We start from the raw sequence: 17,609 nt of genomic DNA, 5'->3' as shown, positions 1-17,609 counted from the left end.
ATCGGACACGGAACGACGTTGTGTATGTGTACGTGTAGAACTCTGTTTTGTACGTGAGGAAGAAGAAAGAAAGGTGCGGTCCAGCTCCAGAGGGAGATAGAGTCAACTAGAGAGAGAAGGAGTCAGGCGGACGAGGGAACGGGCGCGGGTCGCTCGGCCTCCAATTTTTTTGGTGGGGGCTCTTGCTGGCGGCATTTCCTATTTAGCGCTGCAGGCGCCTGTTAATGTGTATTCTGCTAACGGGCGCCTGCAGCAGCTTTAGCTGGGCTTGGCCCATTTCGCTCGCTTCCCTGTCGTTCGCATATACAAATCGCGAAAATTCCGCTAGAGCTGGGAATCGAACCAAAGACTTGCTGGTGAATAGCGCACAGTGCTAACCACCTGGCCACAGTAACTTCATGCCCACAGTTCCATCACTTGTTTATCTTATCATATTTTTCTTGCACTTTTTCCATTTTTCTATTTAATTTTTCCCTTCTTCCTCGTTCGATGATCTTTCTCAAATCCATCCACCTTTTTCTAAAATTGATGAAATTTTTTCTAATTCTGCGAACCTTTTTCAAATTTGACTTTTGTTTTCTCAAATTCGGTGAACTTTTTCAAAATCCGATGAACTAATTTTGATGAACTTTTTTCAAGATTGACGAATTTTTCATTTAAATTTGTGAATTTTTTTCAAAATCAATGAACTATTTTCTCAAACTCGATGAACTTTTTTCAAAACCGATGAACTTTTTAAACTTTTTCATAAAGTTTTTTCCAAAATCGGTGAACTTTTTTAAGTTTGTTAACTTTTCTTTTAAAATGATGAATTTTTTTAAGTTTGTGAGCTTTTGTCTCAAAATAATTGAACATTTTTTAAATTCACGATTTTATGGAAGTAAATGAAAAAACTAAATAATAAATAAATAGCGGGCCCATACTAGTTCACCTACAGTTTAGCGCTAGTAAATCATTAGTGACCAATTGCCCCGATGGTCAGCTAAGAACTAACAAGGGTTGCCTGCTCGAGCGATGCGAGTTCGATCCCTGAAGCAGCCACCCATTTTTGCGTTTTTTTGGCGATTTCTGGTCCCTGCCTTTCCCATCGCGGGCCGGCCCAAGAAGGCGCTGCAGCGGGCCCAGGAACCTGTTCGCGCGCATAAGGCGCCGAACAGGAGCTCCCCTTGCTGGCTTCCTAGGGTGCCTAGCTGCTGCCTGCGCTGGCCGCTGGCTCCGCGGCTGGGTCATGGCCTCGCTGGCGTGTGGCTGGCCGCTGCTGGCTGGGCCGGTGGGCCTGGCCGACTGGAGTTTTTTTTTAGTATAAAAATGATTTCTGTTTTTTTAAACAGCGAGGAGAACAAATAAACTGAATAAAAATATTTATTTTATATAGGCATATTATACCAAAAGTTTTTAGAAAAAACTTTCCTAAAACATGAACATATTTACATGGCCCAATAAAATTAAAAAATCATTTTTGCAATAACTGCAAAATGAAATAGAATTTGAGTTTCAAATAAATTGTCAAACCTTGTCTCTGATTTTTGGAGTGTCATATTCCTCCTCTCGTATTATTTTTTTTATCAGAGAATTTCTGACAAGATTCAAACCTAAAATGAAATAGGGATTCAAATAGAAATTTTTGGGAAAGTCCTTTTATTCCCTCTAATTCAACTGTGAAAAAGTTTCAAATTTCACTCAATCAATCACACAACAAACAACCAACAAACATAATTATATATTTAATATAACATTCCAAAATTTAGAATTTTGGGATGTTACAAACTACCACACTTAAAATGAATCTCGTCCTCGAGATTCGAAGAGGCAAGCACGAAAAGGTTCGGGTTTGTGGTCTTCCAGCAAATCCATCAACCGGAGAGGTCTGGGGTGCTACCACACATAAAAGCAAGGCTATGGTTCCGAGAAAAATTATGTACTCCATTCTCAGAGTTGATGGTGTCGGTCTTTTCAAATCTTCGGGATAACTCCTACACCGATGCTCTTCCGGTATAGGAATACCGTTTTTCCTCAAAATCTTGAGTCCTGTCGTCAGAATAAAGTTCTTTTGAGACTCCTTCTTCTTAGCTGACGGGTCTGTCTCCAATGCTGAACAACTATCAAGATTCCCATGGTGATCAACAATTTTTGGTTTCTGCAGGAAATTGGTATGTGTTGAGTCTCACACTATATCCTATGATTAGCAACGGTTGCGTGTAAAGGGTTCCATCGTCCTACCATTCTGAGGTCTTTGGATGATCGTGTCAGCACTCTTCTAGGGTTTTCAGGGCTCTCTAATTTTCCGTCAACATATGATTGTTCATGATAGAAGTCTCCGGTATGGGGGCCAACCCATCCCGTACTTGAACCATTACTACATACGTAGATAGTGGATCACATATTCTAACACTTGTGTATCCTCACAAGCATTATAGAATTTCTCTTATCGACGAACTAAGTTCGGATATATCCATCAATTCTGCTAGCTGAACAAATTATCTATCTTTCTTCACAACTCTCGGGTTTTCGTAACCTCCTAAGGAATGTCTGCTGATCAAATCATAGCTTCTCCCAGAATTTGTACTTCTAGGGGGTACTTGATCCTTATTAATTCCTGGGTCTGTGGGTTATGGGCACACATCAATACTTGCACAACTTTAACTCATCCTTTTGAGTTATATTGTTCCATATTCCGACACTATACCTCCTTTAAATCCAATAGTACTTCATTTCTTCATATCCATCATATCAAAAACCAAAACTCCAACTCATTTTGTACAACTCCACTCTGTGGAATATCATTGTCCTTTCCATGGGTCAAGCATCATCACCGGGTACTATGTAACGCCCCGAATTCGATGCACCAGGTGTCTTCCGTTTATTCGTCGTCGTTGCCATGTCATTTGCTTGCATGTTGCATTTTGTCATGTCGTCATCTGCATTGCATCCTCATGTTTTCAAAACTTGCATCCGGTCTTTTTCCCCATTGTCCGTTTCGCGTTCCCACACTCCCACACGTGCCCGTTGCACCTCTCAGACCTCGTTTCGCGAGTGGCTTAAAAATGTTCTCGGAATGGGATGAAACTTGGCATGCGGTGTTGTTATAGAGTAGGTAGACCGCCTGTCATTTTTCGTTCCATTCGGAGGTCGTTTGACGCCCCAACGGCTAACTGCGTAGCCCGAAACCCCTCTCTCTTTGCAGCCCACCTCCCCTTCATCACAGCCCATTAGCCCATCCAAACCCCTTCCATGCTCTCGTCGTTCGATCATGATCGTGTGGGCGAAAACCGCTCCTCATTTGGACATCCCTACCTCCCTCTACCTATATAAACACCTCCCCTTCCATTTTTCGCGGACGAAACCCTAGCTTCTTCCTCCTCCCGCCGACGGACACGTCCACCCTCACACCCGGACATGTCCGCCACCGCCCCTGCCCAATCCGGAGCCGCCACCTGTCCGCCGCCGTTGTACTCAAGGCCGCGGCCCGCCGAGCCCATCGCGGGCCCGCACGAGCCCGACCGTGCCCGCTGCCGCGCCCCGCGGGCCCGAGCGCCCCGCCGCCGCCGCTCGGGTTCCCCGCGCTCCGCCGCTCGCTCCGACGTGCGCCGCCGCCCGCGCCCGACCTCGCCGCCCGGTGTCGCTCGCCGCCGCTCATCTCCTCCGCCGCCCTGCAGTGACCTCGCCGGCCGGAGCTCGTCCCGCTGGAGATCGGCGTCACCCCGCCTCCCTGTCCGCAGCCGCGCCCGGATCCGGCCGACCCGGGCCAGATCCGCCCCACGCCGGCCTCCTCCGTCCTTCCCCGCTGTCCACGACCTTGTCCGGCACCCCCACGACCTTCTCCGGTCAACTCCGATGAGATTCCGGCGAGAACCGCCGCCGTTGACTTTTCCCCCTCGAGGTCGTTTTTCTCTCCAAGTCCCGAATCTGTGATATTTTAAGGCCATGTTCATCGCATCATAACTCCGTGACCATAGCTCCATTTCATGCATATGATATATCAAAATGTTCACCATGTGATGCTCTTCATTTTATTGTTCTGTGCCATGCCTGTTTGAGTTCATCTTGATACCCTAATCATCGTTGCAAGAGTGTTATATGATGTTAACCTGCTGAAACTGTTACAACTTGATGATTTGTCTTTTTCATTGCATTTTGTGTGTGCATCCTATGAGCATGAGCTCTACTTGTGTTTTGAACTACATCATGCCATCTTTACAGGGGTGATTGTCTTGTATTTTTGTGATCTATGTGGTGACTAGCAGAAGCATGCAAAGTAGCCTCCCTGATGTTGCTGATTTCTGTGACTTAAGGTGGAGTCTTGGAGTATTTCGATCGATCGGTCATATAGGCCTGAGTCAGACATCAAATAGCTTCGAAGTCATTTCTGCTAAGTCCGAGTGTGTTACATTTTGTTGCTATGTTGCCATGCTGCTACCATGAGTTCCATGCATAATCTGGAGATGTTCACTAAGGATGTTTTGTTATACATGTTATGCTCTATCAATCCATGCTTTTGGTTGCATTTATAACCTGTTGTAGCTTGTTGTAATCATGCTCTAAACTTGCTAAATAATGTTGCTGTCAGCCTGTTAACATTAAGTTCAGTTTTGCCATGTGTTTTGCTAGTGTTCTGTGTGTCCTATGGACTTGTTCTTGCCATGCCTACCTTCATAATAATTCCTTCTTACTGTTGGTTAACTTGCCATGCCATGTAATGCTGTGTAGTGAGTTGTAAAAGCTCACCAACATGCCTACTTATCGTTGTTCCTGCCATGTGCTGTTATTTTCACCGTCTGAATCTGTCATATCATTCGCCATGTTTGCATGGATCCTACCATCTTTTCTGTTGATCTTTGGAATATGTTTAGTAAGGGAGTTTTGTTCTTTGTATTTAGTGTTAGCACGCCATGCCTTTGTTTGACATGATAGCTTACTGTAACATGTTGTTTTATAGCTCTAAAGATTGCAACCTGATGTTATTCCTGCCATGTCCTATGAATTCTGCTAAGTCTGTGAATCTGTTATTATTTGCAATCTTGCCATGTCCTTTTGAGAATGTTCTAGTGATTTCTGGAGTTAGCTCAGTGTTCATGTTTTGTAATGCTTTACCTGCCCATCACGTCCATGCCTTCTGTTTTCATGTTAAGGTACTGTAGCATATTTTCTTGATGATTGCAAGATGCCTAGTTGCTGTTTTGGACAGATTGTTGTTATATCTTGTTTGGAGTGTATGTGTTGCACCGTTGCTCCGTTTTGAGTGTTCTCTATATGAAACTTGCTTAGTTTTGCATGTAGTTTCATGTTACCTTGTTGCATCCATGTTTTGAGTGTGTTTGCTTGATGTTTGAATGCATTTTGCATCAATGCCATGTTTAACTTGTTTTGCTCATATCTTCTAGGCCGTAGCTCCAAATGTAATGAACTTTATATATAACTTGACTAGAATTTCATGTAGATTGTTTTGATGCATATTAACTTGCTGTTTAACAACTTGAACATAAGGTTTATTCAGATCTGGACCAATTTCGAAATTTGCATATGGGGATATACCGGAATTGTTATATGTTGTTTCCGGCCTCATTTAAACTTGCTTTAATGTGTTGCTCTTGTATGCATCATCTCTTACCATGAGGAGCTTAATGTAGCCTTGTCATGCATCATACTCGGTTGAGCATCATGCCTTGTTATGTGTTGTGTGTTTACCTTGTTGTTTGCTTCTTTCCGGTTGTGCTTCTCCTCGATAGTTCCGGTTTCATTGCGATCGTGAGGATTCGTTCGTCTACGCTTGGTTCGTCTTCGTGGCTTCATCTTCTTCATGGATTCGTTCTTCTTATTAGCAGGATTTCAGGCAAGATGACCTTCACCTTGGATCTCACTACTATCATTGCTATGCTAGTTGCTTCGTTCTATCGCTATGCCGCGTTACCTACCACTTGCTTATCAAGCCTCCCAAATTGCCATGAAGCTCTAACCTTTGTCACCCTTCCTAGAAAACCGTTGTTTGGCTATGTTATCGCTTTTGCTCAGCCCCTCTTATAGCATTGCTAGTTGCAGGTGAAGTTGAAGTTTGCTCCATGTTGGATTATGTTTATGTTGGGATATCACAATATCTCTTATATTATTAATGCACCTATATACTTGGTAAAGGGTGGAAGGCTCGGCCTTATGCCTGGTGTTTTGTTCCACTCTTGCCGCCCTAGTTTCCGTCATGTCGGTATTATGTTCCCGGATTTTGCGTCCCTAACGCGGTTGGGTGTTATGGGAACCCCTTGACAGTTCGCTTTGAATAAAACTCCTCCAGCAAGGCCCAACCTTGGTTTTACATTTGCCTAACAACCTATTACCCCTTCCCTTGGGTCGGCCAACCCAAGGGTCATCTTTATTTGGCCCCCCCGGGCCAGTGCTTCTCTAATTGTTGGTCCGAACCGAGCAGCCTGCGGGGCCACCTCGGGGAAACTCGAGGCCTGGTTTTACTCGTAGCTTGACTTATCCGGTGTGCCCTAAGAACGAGATATGTGCAGCTCCTATCGGGATTTGTCGGCACATTTGGGCAGCTTTGCTGGTCTTGTTTTACCATTGTCGAAATGTCCTGTAACCGGGATTCCGAGACTGATTGGGTCTTCCCGGGAGAAGGAATATCCTTCGTTGATCGTGAGAGCTTATCATGGGCTAACTTGGGACACCCCTGCAGGGTTTTGAACTTTCGAAAGTCGTGCCCGCGGTTATGTGGCAGATGGGAATTTGTTGATATCCGGTTGTAGTAAACTTGAAGTAAACTCTTCTAAAATACACCAATCGTGTGCGTAACCGTGATTGTCTCTTTTCGGGGTTGTTCGAGAGGAGACCACGGTTTTTGGGTTATGTTTGACGTAAGTAGGAGTTCAGGATCACTTCTTGATCATTACTAGTTGTCGACCGCTTGTTAAGCTCCTCTTCTCGCTCTTGTTTCATAAGTTAGCCACCATACTTTGCTTAGCCGCTGCTGCAACCTCACCACTTTACCCCTTCCTTACCCATTGAGCTTTGCTAGTCTTGATACCCATGGTAATGGGATTACTGAGTCCTCGTGGCTCACAGATTACTACAACAACAGTTGCAGGTACAGATATTGTGATGATCATGACGCGAGGGCGATGTTTGCCTGTTTTGGAGTTCTTCTTCTGCTTCTTCTTCGATCAGGGGATAAGTGCCAGGTCGGCAGCTTGGGCTAGCAGGGTGGATGTCGTTTGAGCTTCTGTGTGTGTTTCATCCGTAGTTGGATGTTGATCTTATGTATGATATAAATTGATGTATTCATGCGGCATTTTATGCCTTTTGTATGTATCCCCAACTATTATGTAATGGTACGATGTAATGATATCCACCATGCAAAGCGTCCTCAAGATGCGCTTCTATCCTTGGTGGGACCTTCGAGTTCCTTTAGGATAGGGTCGCATCTTGGGCGTGACAAGTTCGTATCAGAGCCTCGACCGACCCTAGGAGCCCCCTTTTTGATCATGTAGTTTGGCCGTTGTTGAGCCTAGAAAAACTTTTTTCGGAGTCTAGTTATATCGGAGAGTCGGAATTCTTTTTACTCCTCTGCCCCTTCGTCGCTCTGGTGAGAAATCTTAACGTAGGTGTTTTGAACTATTCCTCTTCCCCTTCAAAGTTTTTTAGGATCTCGCGGTTACTTTTCGTTCGTTGTCCATCCCCTTTTATCCGGTGCATCTCTTGTCAAGTCGACTCAGACCTCTTTGTCTTTCGCGAGATCAATCCTCAGTTCTTCCTCCACGACGTTGTTTCCCTGTCCGAAGTTGTCCTTTCCATGGGTCAAGCATCATCACCGGGTACTACCACCCTTGAAATGCATGATTCATCCATATACCATATTTCTCATGTCCTCAAAAATGGTCAAAATCTTTCTCCATATAGTAACAACGCATAAAATTCATCGTATGAATCATGACACATCAACTTTGTTGATTTCATGAATTCATTACAATCTCTGAGCGCCCATTACATATCTCAGCTCATTGTACTCATGAAAACAAATTTTCTTCCTACTACACTTATTACCAATATCAAAATTCCAACTAATCAGCTCCAGCTTTCATCTTGTCGGGACATTTAGTAGCATAAAGTCCTTCTTCCCAGCAACAAAAACAAATAACCTCCGACAAGTCGCGAGGCTTCTTGGGGATGGTGTCTGCTCTTTGGGTTCTTGGCTTCTTCTCTGGACATTTATCAGTGTAATAACCTAAATCCTTGCATCTGTAACAAGTGATATGACTCAGGTCCTTCCCTGCAGAAATTGGGTTCTTATGCGGATGCCTTTGTTTTCTCTTCCTGGGTTTCTCCGTAATGACCATATCTTCTATTTCTTGAGGGTCAAACTTCACTTCTGCTATTGGGAAGTCTTCGAGATACTCTTCTCTTTCCTTTGTGCAATAATGGGAATAATGTCCTTCTTCTCCACTTAAATAGCAGGCATGAGCGTAAAATTTGGTTAGGCCTTCTCCATCGGGGTCTTCAATAATTTTTACTACATCGCGGATACTTCTAAACTTTCCCTGAGGGCTTCTTTCTGCTTCTTGATAATTTCTTGTACTTTGGTGTAAAAGTGACAATGAGCAGGGTTGTGCGTAGTTCCTTCACACAGGAAACAAGTCACCTTCCTAGTTGAGCATTCTTCCTCTCGGTGATTTTCCTCACAATAAGGGCATCCATCGTTGTCTTCTTCATTGGTGTGTCCTATTTCTCCACAAATCTTGCAGGCACAAGGTTTCTTCTTTGGGTTATCATAGTGCTTCTGGATAAGACATGATCTCAACAGAGTCTTCTTGAATTCCTCCCAAGTTCTTACTCGGTTGCATCCTTGTATGGCTTGATGCATTTTCCACCAGGTTGCAGCAATCTCGGTAAAATAATCATGAGCATATTGAACCTCATACTTACTTGCAATCAAATTTTTCCCGAAGTGATTCTCCATGTTTTGAATCCATAGCTCTGCCTCCAACTGGGTCATCCTTCCAGTGAATACCACTCCAACTTCATTCATCATCTATGGGGTCCAAAGGTTTTGGGATGAGATACGAGAGAAGAATGGAGGGATATACACACAATACAAACAATAGTTTTGAAGACAGGGGTTTTATTTTTTGGCTGTCGGAAAAACATCAAACAAATGATAGCTCACAAATCGTCGCATCTAACGTGAGTAGGTAACGGGGGTTTGGTCTTCTAAAAATCATATAAATCTTTAGAGTCTTCAATTTATTCAAGTCTTTGGAGTCTTCAATTTATTCAACTCTTTACATGGTGAAATCCTCTTTACTTGAAGTGGTATCAGTTGTTCGATATCTGGTCTTTCATGGAGTGGCTTCAGTTGATCCTCCGTGTGGTCAAAAGGGGAAGGGGTATATTCCAACTATTTGAGGTAAGAGGGACTATTTGATAAAATCAAAAAAGATGAGAAGTAAAGGGTGTTTCTTGAGAACAAAGTTTTAGAGATTTCCTGTCCTAGGGGCTTTCCGACTTCTAGGGTCACATCCTACAATCAACATTGCTCTGATACCATGTCTGTAACGACCCAACCTCAAACGGTCAAGCCTCTATGTATCTGTGCCACCCCTGGATCAGTATGCTGGCACACACAGTACATCAATGTATATATCAAAGTGCAATCACATGTATAAATAATGTAAAACCAATATATACCTCATAAATCTCAGCGGAAACAGATAAACGGGTGTGGAGTCCCATCAACGCCATCGACAGGTTGAGTGTAGACCGTAACCCAACAACGAAACTCACTCGTCGTAGAAATAATCCTGTAACATGATACATTGCAGCCGTGTAGGTCAGTACATTGAATGTACCGGCAAGATCATTGTAAGAAAAACAGATGATAAAACTATACTATATGCAATATCGCTTTGTGGCTCTGTATCTGAGGGTTTTTTTGCGTAGAAGCTCGTTTTATTTTCCCTACAACAAAGGAATATCAGGAGTCTTCACTACGGAGTTATCTACTATGACATGGTTCCGGCAACCGATGTCTCATTGCCCAAATCATCATAAGTTGCCCGCAATTAGATTATCAGTCCGGTGTTGAGAGTTCCGAGATAGATCCAAGTCCAGAGGCTCAAATTTTCCGCAAACGGAGACACGACTAATCGATTAGGTTTAAACCCTCTGTAGAGGTTTTTACACTTTACCCGCAAGATTCGATCCCTCTTTTCACGTTCTTGCACTTTAGGGTGTTTGAGAACAAGATGACCGAAACATGGTCTTCCGGAGAGTTCCTCTGACTACTGTCCGGTGCTCATCTAATCCTACTGTAGGTCTACATCTGCTAGCACCGTCCCAGCCAGAATCACAACTAAGGTCAACCAAGCCAGAGCCCATAATGACTTGCGGTTGCACAGGTAAGCTTCCGAGGATAAAGTATTCTTCCATCTCTTTGAGACTGGGTGGAGCTTTCCGCATGATATCACGGCGCTTCTCCAAAATCACTAAGTACTGGAGCACCTTTGTACCCTTCTTAACCATTCTCCACCCAAAGGTATATTGAATTCTTGTCTCGATTCTTGAAGTCTTGACGTCTTGAAGATGCAGTCCTTGTAGATGCCATCATGGGTTGTCATCATTGACGTAGAGTCCTCCTTCTTCACACCACTCCCGTACACTCATCCAAACCCCATCTACTATAGCGTAGCATTAAAACTATATATCGTCCCGGGCTTGATAACAGGGTGATGGGTTCCTACCTCATGCATTCTACTCATCTACAAGAATTAAATATATCTACTAGAGGGATTATGAATGGTGACACTAAATGCAATAAAAACATAGGTATGAAAAACATGGTCAAAGTGAACTTGCTTGGTAAGTTGAAGATAATAACGCTCTCGAAAATAAACTATCCGTCACTCTGATGTAAATCTATTAAGTCCAACATAGCATTCACGTAAGCACAACACTCTAGCAATCAATTCTATCATTCATATTAACACTCAATCAAAATAAAAGTAACAAAGAAATCCATAAGAAAACCAAATAGAAATCCAAAGAAAAAAATTCAAGGAAAACTACAAGGACACTATGGAGGTTTTACTACAACCAACACAAAAATAGTTTTTTTGACTTAATTAAACTTAACAGAAAATAAAATACTAAAATAATAAATTAACAGAAAAGAATTAGAGTTTTCATTAAATAAAAGAAAGAATAAATAAAAAGCTTTTATAAAACTCTAACTATGACCTATACAAGTTTTCATACAAAACTAAACAAAATAAATTTTGAAAATAAAATAAAATTGTCTAATGTTAAATAATAGAAACAGAACTAAAGTTGTCAAAAGTGACAAAAAGCTTTAGTTAAAAACTAAGGTGTCACATCCCTAGTTCTGGTAATGCTTTGTGCTAGCATCTTGTGTTACATCATGTTTAAGTTTCAATTAAACTTGAAATGCGGAATGACCAAACCTGGCACCAAATGAATTCAAATAGGCTCACATCAAAGCATTTTCATGGAACCCAAAATGCCCTTCACAAAATGTTCATCATTTTTGGTTTGGGTTAAAACCTGGCAAAAATAGTGCACATTTTTCTAGGACACTCTGGATTATTGAATTAATCCATAAAGTATTTGCATTTGGACATTTAAATACTATAGATATTTTTACATGTCCAAATATTTTTGAAAGTACTTGAGGGCTGTTGGCAATAATTTCTCAAGTGCCCACAATTATCTTCAGCATTTTACCCAATGGTTTAGTGTTCCTACTAAATCAAAACACAAAGACAGAAAAAGGAAAACAGAACAGAAATAAAACAGAGCAGAGAAAACTTACCTGACACTTTTGGCCCAACACTGTGCACCTCGGACCACCACTGCTGCCAGTCATCTCCGTCCTCTTGCCAGAAGGCAGCAGAGGGGAAGCAATGCACGGCGCTCGCGCGCGCGGGCATGCAGCTGCCTGCCTGGCCCCTCCCTGGCCAGCGCGGCATTGGTGTCGTCTCCCCGTGGCCTCTGGAACCCACCGACCCGTCGCTCATTTCGCCCTCTGCTCTCTCCCTCACCCTCTCCCAGCCATGGCCAATGCCATCGCAGCTCGCCGTCGCTGCACACGCAGCCACCGCCTCCCCCTCGTCCCTTCGACATGCCCAAGAGCTTCGTCTCGACGCCCTCGTCGTCTACACCAAGTCAAGCGACATGGGACGCACTGCATCGCCGCCTTCTTCATCGTCTTCAACCTCCGGCCCCGAGATTGCCGACGACCCTACGCTTGCCTCGCAGCCTCCCCGAGCCCACTGACCACCCCTGCAGACTCGCAGTGAGCTCCTCTTTGTTTCCCCTCCATCCTTTCGCTCAATTTCGTGCCGTAGCCATCGTCCCTGCCAACCCGAGCGACGTCGCTGTCCATATCGTCGCTGCCACGGGCCTCCCTAGCTGCTCCGTTCGACGTGGACAAGTACCAGCTCCACGCGGGGCCGCTCCGCCGTCCATTTGGTCGAGGGAGGGCGAATCCCGAGCTCCTCCGCCGTCTCGGCTCACCGCCGCCGGCGTTGCTCCAACTAATCACCGGATTAACATTAATCTAGTTGACCCTTTATCAATGGCATGTGGGCCCCGGCCCTTCTAATAAGTTTAGTTAGGATTTAACAAAACCCTGTTAGCCACTATGTCATTGACATATGGGTCCCACCCGACAGGTTTGACCTGGACAGGGTCTGTTGACCTGCTGACATCACTGTTGACTTTGCTGACACAATTAATCGTTTCTGGATTTTAGATAAATCAGTAATGGTTTATTTATTTCAGAAAATAGTTAAAACTTCTAAACATCATAGAAAATAATCTATAACTCAGATTGAAAAGTTTTATATATGAAAAATTATCAGAAAAATCCAATCTATCCATATGTACCATTTTCATGCATGACAATCCAAGTTATACCTACTGAATATGTGAAAATACAAAAATAGCATTTTTAAATGCTTAATTTGGAGTTGCATTTGAACCCTTGGTTCAAATGAACTTCATCCAAATCAAATGCTAGATGCATTAGCTCAAACCGCATTGTATCTACATGTCATGATCATGCATCATATTGTTGCATTGCATTGATTGTGTTTCCTCTTGTTTGCCGGTGTTGGTTCCCTCTCGGTAGATGTGGTTCCGATGATGAGTTTGATGACACCGATGAAGAGCTATACTATCTTCAGAAGTGCCAGGCAAGCAAATCCCCTTGTTCATTCCGATACAATCCCAATCTCTCGCTCCTGCTCTCTTTTACTGCATTAGGACAACAACGATTCAAATGTTACATGCTGTGGTAGTTGAACCCCTTTCCTCTGCATGACCTGTGATTGCCACAGTAAATAGATGAAACCCACTAGCATGAGTAGGAGTTGTTTGAGCCCTGATATGCCTACTCATTCATGCTTATTTGTCATGCCTACTATTGCTTAGAGTTGTGTCTGGTCGGATTGACCGGGGATGAATTGGAAAGTTGTGAACATGTCCTACTGTTGAGAGCTAAGTGTGTGAACACAATTTCGTAAAGGTAGCGGTGAGAGGCCATGTAGGAGTACATGGTGGGTTGTCTCATTGAAACCGTCCTCAGGAACCGAGTTCTGTGTTTGTGGTCCATGAACAGTTACTACCACACATTGGGTTCCGGTAACTCAACCCCTGTCGGCTTATTAATCGCCTCGATCTCTGTCCATGAGTTGCAACTAGTTTCTGGTGTTTGTAGGTAGTGCTAGTTGTCTACCAAGTGGCACCCGGTACAGGTGGGCTTGGGACAGACTAGGCACAGTGGCACGGTGTACCAGGTGGCACCCGGATGGTGGGCTTGGGAACCCTGCTCACATTGTTTGGGGCCGTGAGCGACACCCCGGCCGGATCTCCTTGCGGATGGAACCCGAATAAGCGATAAACCTGGACTAGAGACATGCGTGGTTAGTCAGGTCGTGGTCTACTCCCTCGCTAGGCTTCCACTTGAACGTTGCCGAGATACACGACGTGTACATGGTGGTAAGTGGCGAGAGCGTGTGTGAAGAAGTACTTCTGGGTTGCCTATATAGTCCATTGACAAGTGAAAATGGATACTCTAAAATATGCAAGATAAGCGTGAGTGCTATGGATCGCCTTCTCGTGGGGAGACGGGAGCGGATCCGTAGTGCTGTATTGATTGGTGAATATGTGGACTCGTGTGCGCCACCTCAAAAGAGTTACCAGCAGTCGTAGTTCAGGATAGCCACTGAGTCAAAGCTGGCTTGCTGCAGTTAAACTCCACCACCCCTTTCTTGATACTGATGCATATGTAGCTAGTTCTGATGTAAGTCTTGCTGGGTATATTTGTACTCACGTTTGCTTAATTTATGTTTTTGAAGAGAGACTTCAGTCTCGCTAGTAGTTCCGCGTGGACTTCGACGTTTAGATTGTTACCTCAGCTACGATCTTGTGCCCTCGGAAGGGTCTTGTAGATAGTCAGGTTTCTCAGCCTTTTTCATTTGTTGTTGTCTGTACTCAGACAAGTTAAGCTTCTGCATGTGCTTATTGCTTGTATGACTTGAATGTTGGGTCATCAGACCCATGTTTGTAATATCTGGCTCCTCGGAGCCTAATGAATAAATACTTTGAGTTGTAGAGTTTTGTTGTGATGCCATGTTGTATTTGCACATAGCGAGCATATTGTGTGTGTGTTGATGAAATGCTTGATATGTGTGGGATCCGACAACCTAGTTGTTTATTCTTCGTAGCCTCTCTTATGGGGAAATGTCTCCTAGTGCTTCCACAGAGCCATGGTAGCTTGCTACTGCTCCGGAACACTTAGGCTGGCCGGCATGTGTCCTTCTTCGTTCCTGTGTCTGTCCCTTCGGGGAAATGTCACGCGTTGTTCCTTTAATTCCTTGTAGCTTGCTACGACTTGGGTTCATGCGTTGCTCATCGACACGTTTGTTGCTGGGTCATGTATGTCGGTCCCTGTAAGTTAGCACCACCTTGGGTTGATGACTAGTCATGTCGGCCCGGGTTCTTTGTCATATGGATGCTAGTGACACTATCATATACGTGAGCCAAAAGGCGCAAATGGTCCCGGGCCAGGTAAGGTGGCACTCGTGGGAATACCGTGCGTGAGTCCGCAAAGTGATATGATGTGTTACATGCTAGATCGGTGTGACTTAGGATCGGGGTCCTGACATAAGGAAAAAGAAAATAACACTAAACTATGTAAAAGAGTACTTTTTTCCTAAAACCCTAATTTAAAATAAACAAAAACTAATTTGCAAAATCCTACTGTTTGAACAAAAGATCAAGTGATCACTAGCAAAAAGAATGAATCAAAAAGCTATTTTTAAATAAATGTTATTAACAATCTAATGTTTGTAACAAATTTGTTTGAATTCAAAAATTTCAAAAGTTTAAAAATATTTTCCGTTGGTTTCTCTGGATAGATGGTATTTTAAACTGTAGGAAAAAGAATCATCAAAATCGGAGTTTAGATCTGAAGATATAAAAAAACGAATCTAAAACTAAAAACAGAAACGAACAAAAAATAAATTGATCATGCGCTAGCTACGCAGCGGGCTGTAACTGGGCCTACGGGTGTGCGTTCTGTAACTAAGCTACACTCGGCCGCATTATAACTGAACCGCTAACACACGTAAAAATAATAGAAATCGGTGTACCAGTTCGATCTAACCGAAGAAAATCAATCTACCAAAATAAATAGATCTACTAAACCAAACGGTTTTTTTACTAAAATGAAACAAACAGTGGCTGCGCTTACAGAGAAGATCGTAGCATTGGGGTGGAGCTCTGGTGGTGCGATGGGGCGGCAGCTCCAGCGGTCGTGGGCGGTGGCGGCGGTGTCGGCAGGATGTAGCGGAGAGTGGCTCGTCCGGTGGTGAAGTCGGAGAGGGTTGGTGACGACGAACGGCGACGAAACAAAGTGATGAAGCTCGGTGCTCCGGGTGCTCCGGCGAAGACGTCGAGGTTTGGATGGCTTCTGTAGATGGAAAGGGGATACATGACAAGTCAAACGGAGTCTAGGGATCGAGAGAAGTTGAAACACAAAAGCGGGATCCTCGGGATGGCTCACCGGCGTCAAAATCCAGCGATGTACTGCAGCTTCTGCGGCGAGAGTGGAACGACCATAGTGGATGATACAGTGGGGTTTGGCAAGGGGTTTCGAAGGGTCGTGGCTATTTATAGGACATATTGCTTGGGGATGGGGTCGACCCGGTGTAGGGTTTCCACGAATATCGGACGCAGAACGGCGTCGTGTACGTGTACATGTAGAACTCTGTTTTGTATGTGAGGAAGAAGAAAGAAAGGTGAGGTCCAGCTCTAGAGGGAGAGACAGTCAACTAGAGAGAGGAGTCAGGCAGACAAGGGAACGGGCGCGGGCCCTGGGCCTCCAATTGTTCTGAGGCGGGAGGCTCTCGCTAGTGGCAAATCCTATTTTCCGCTCGCTGCTTCAAACTGCCGGCGCTTCACACAGGCGAGCGACCGAGCAGCGACGCAACGGGCTGGCCCGTTTAACTGTTCAAACGATCCCGATTTTGGGAACCTTCTAGTTTTGGGAAACTTCTAGAAGGTTCCTTGAATTAGTTTTTTATTCTGTTTTTCCTATTTTCTATTTACTTTTCTTTTTCTCTCATTTTCCTTTATCAGTTTCTATTTTCATAATGTTCACGGTTTAACGAAAAATGTTGATAATTTTATAATTTTGTTCATAAATTTGAAATGTGTTCGTGTTCCAAAATTTGCTCACAATTCAAAAAAGTTCATGGTTTTCAAAATTTATTCGCAGATTCAAAAAATGTTCACAATTTTATAATTTTGTTCGCGAATTTGAAATTTATTCATGTTTTAAAATTTGTTCACAATTAGAAAAAAATTGCGGCTTCAAAATTTGTTCAGAATTCAAAAAATGTTCACAACATTATAATTTTGTTCACGAATTTGAAATTTGTTCATGTTTCAAAATTTGCTCACAATTCGAAAAATGTTCACAGTTTCAAAATTTGTTCGCAGATTTGAAAAATGTTCGCTGTTTTATAATTTTGTACACGAATTTGAAATTTGTTCATGTTTCAAAATTTGTTCACAATTCGAAAAATGTTTACAGTTTCAAAATTTGTTCATAATTCGAAAAATATTCACAATTTTTGTTCGTGAATTTGAAATTTGTTCATTTTCAAAATTTGTTCACAATTCGAAAAATGTGCGGTTTAAAAATTTATTCACATTGCAAAAAATGTTTACGGTTTCATAATTTTGTTTACGTTTACAAATTTTGTTCTGGGATTACAAAATTGTTCCCATATCAAAACATTGTTCATGATTTTCGAAAATGTGGCAGTTTTTGAAAAAATTGTACACGGTATTCGAAAGTATATAGTTCATTCACATTCAGGTTTTTTCTCAAAAAATGCGTTTGAAATTTCGAAAAAAACCGGATTTGCGCTCGGTAGTTCGTTCTTAAAGGTTTGTGTTGTATTTTGAGTATTAAAGCTTGCTAACTCCATTGGTAGTAGCGCATTGATGCTAGGACGAGATACTCGGTTCGATACGCTCGGCGCTTTTATTTGTGCTACAGTTCTCGATCGGGCCTTTATTTTCGAGCTACA

This window comes from Aegilops tauschii, chromosome 3, assembly GCF_002575655.3.
Source record: "Aegilops tauschii subsp. strangulata cultivar AL8/78 chromosome 3, Aet v6.0, whole genome shotgun sequence".
NCBI classification, from domain to species: domain Eukaryota; kingdom Viridiplantae; phylum Streptophyta; class Magnoliopsida; order Poales; family Poaceae; genus Aegilops; species Aegilops tauschii.
The sequence above is the reverse complement of the archived record's forward strand: the minus strand, read 5'-3'. Positions refer to the sequence as shown.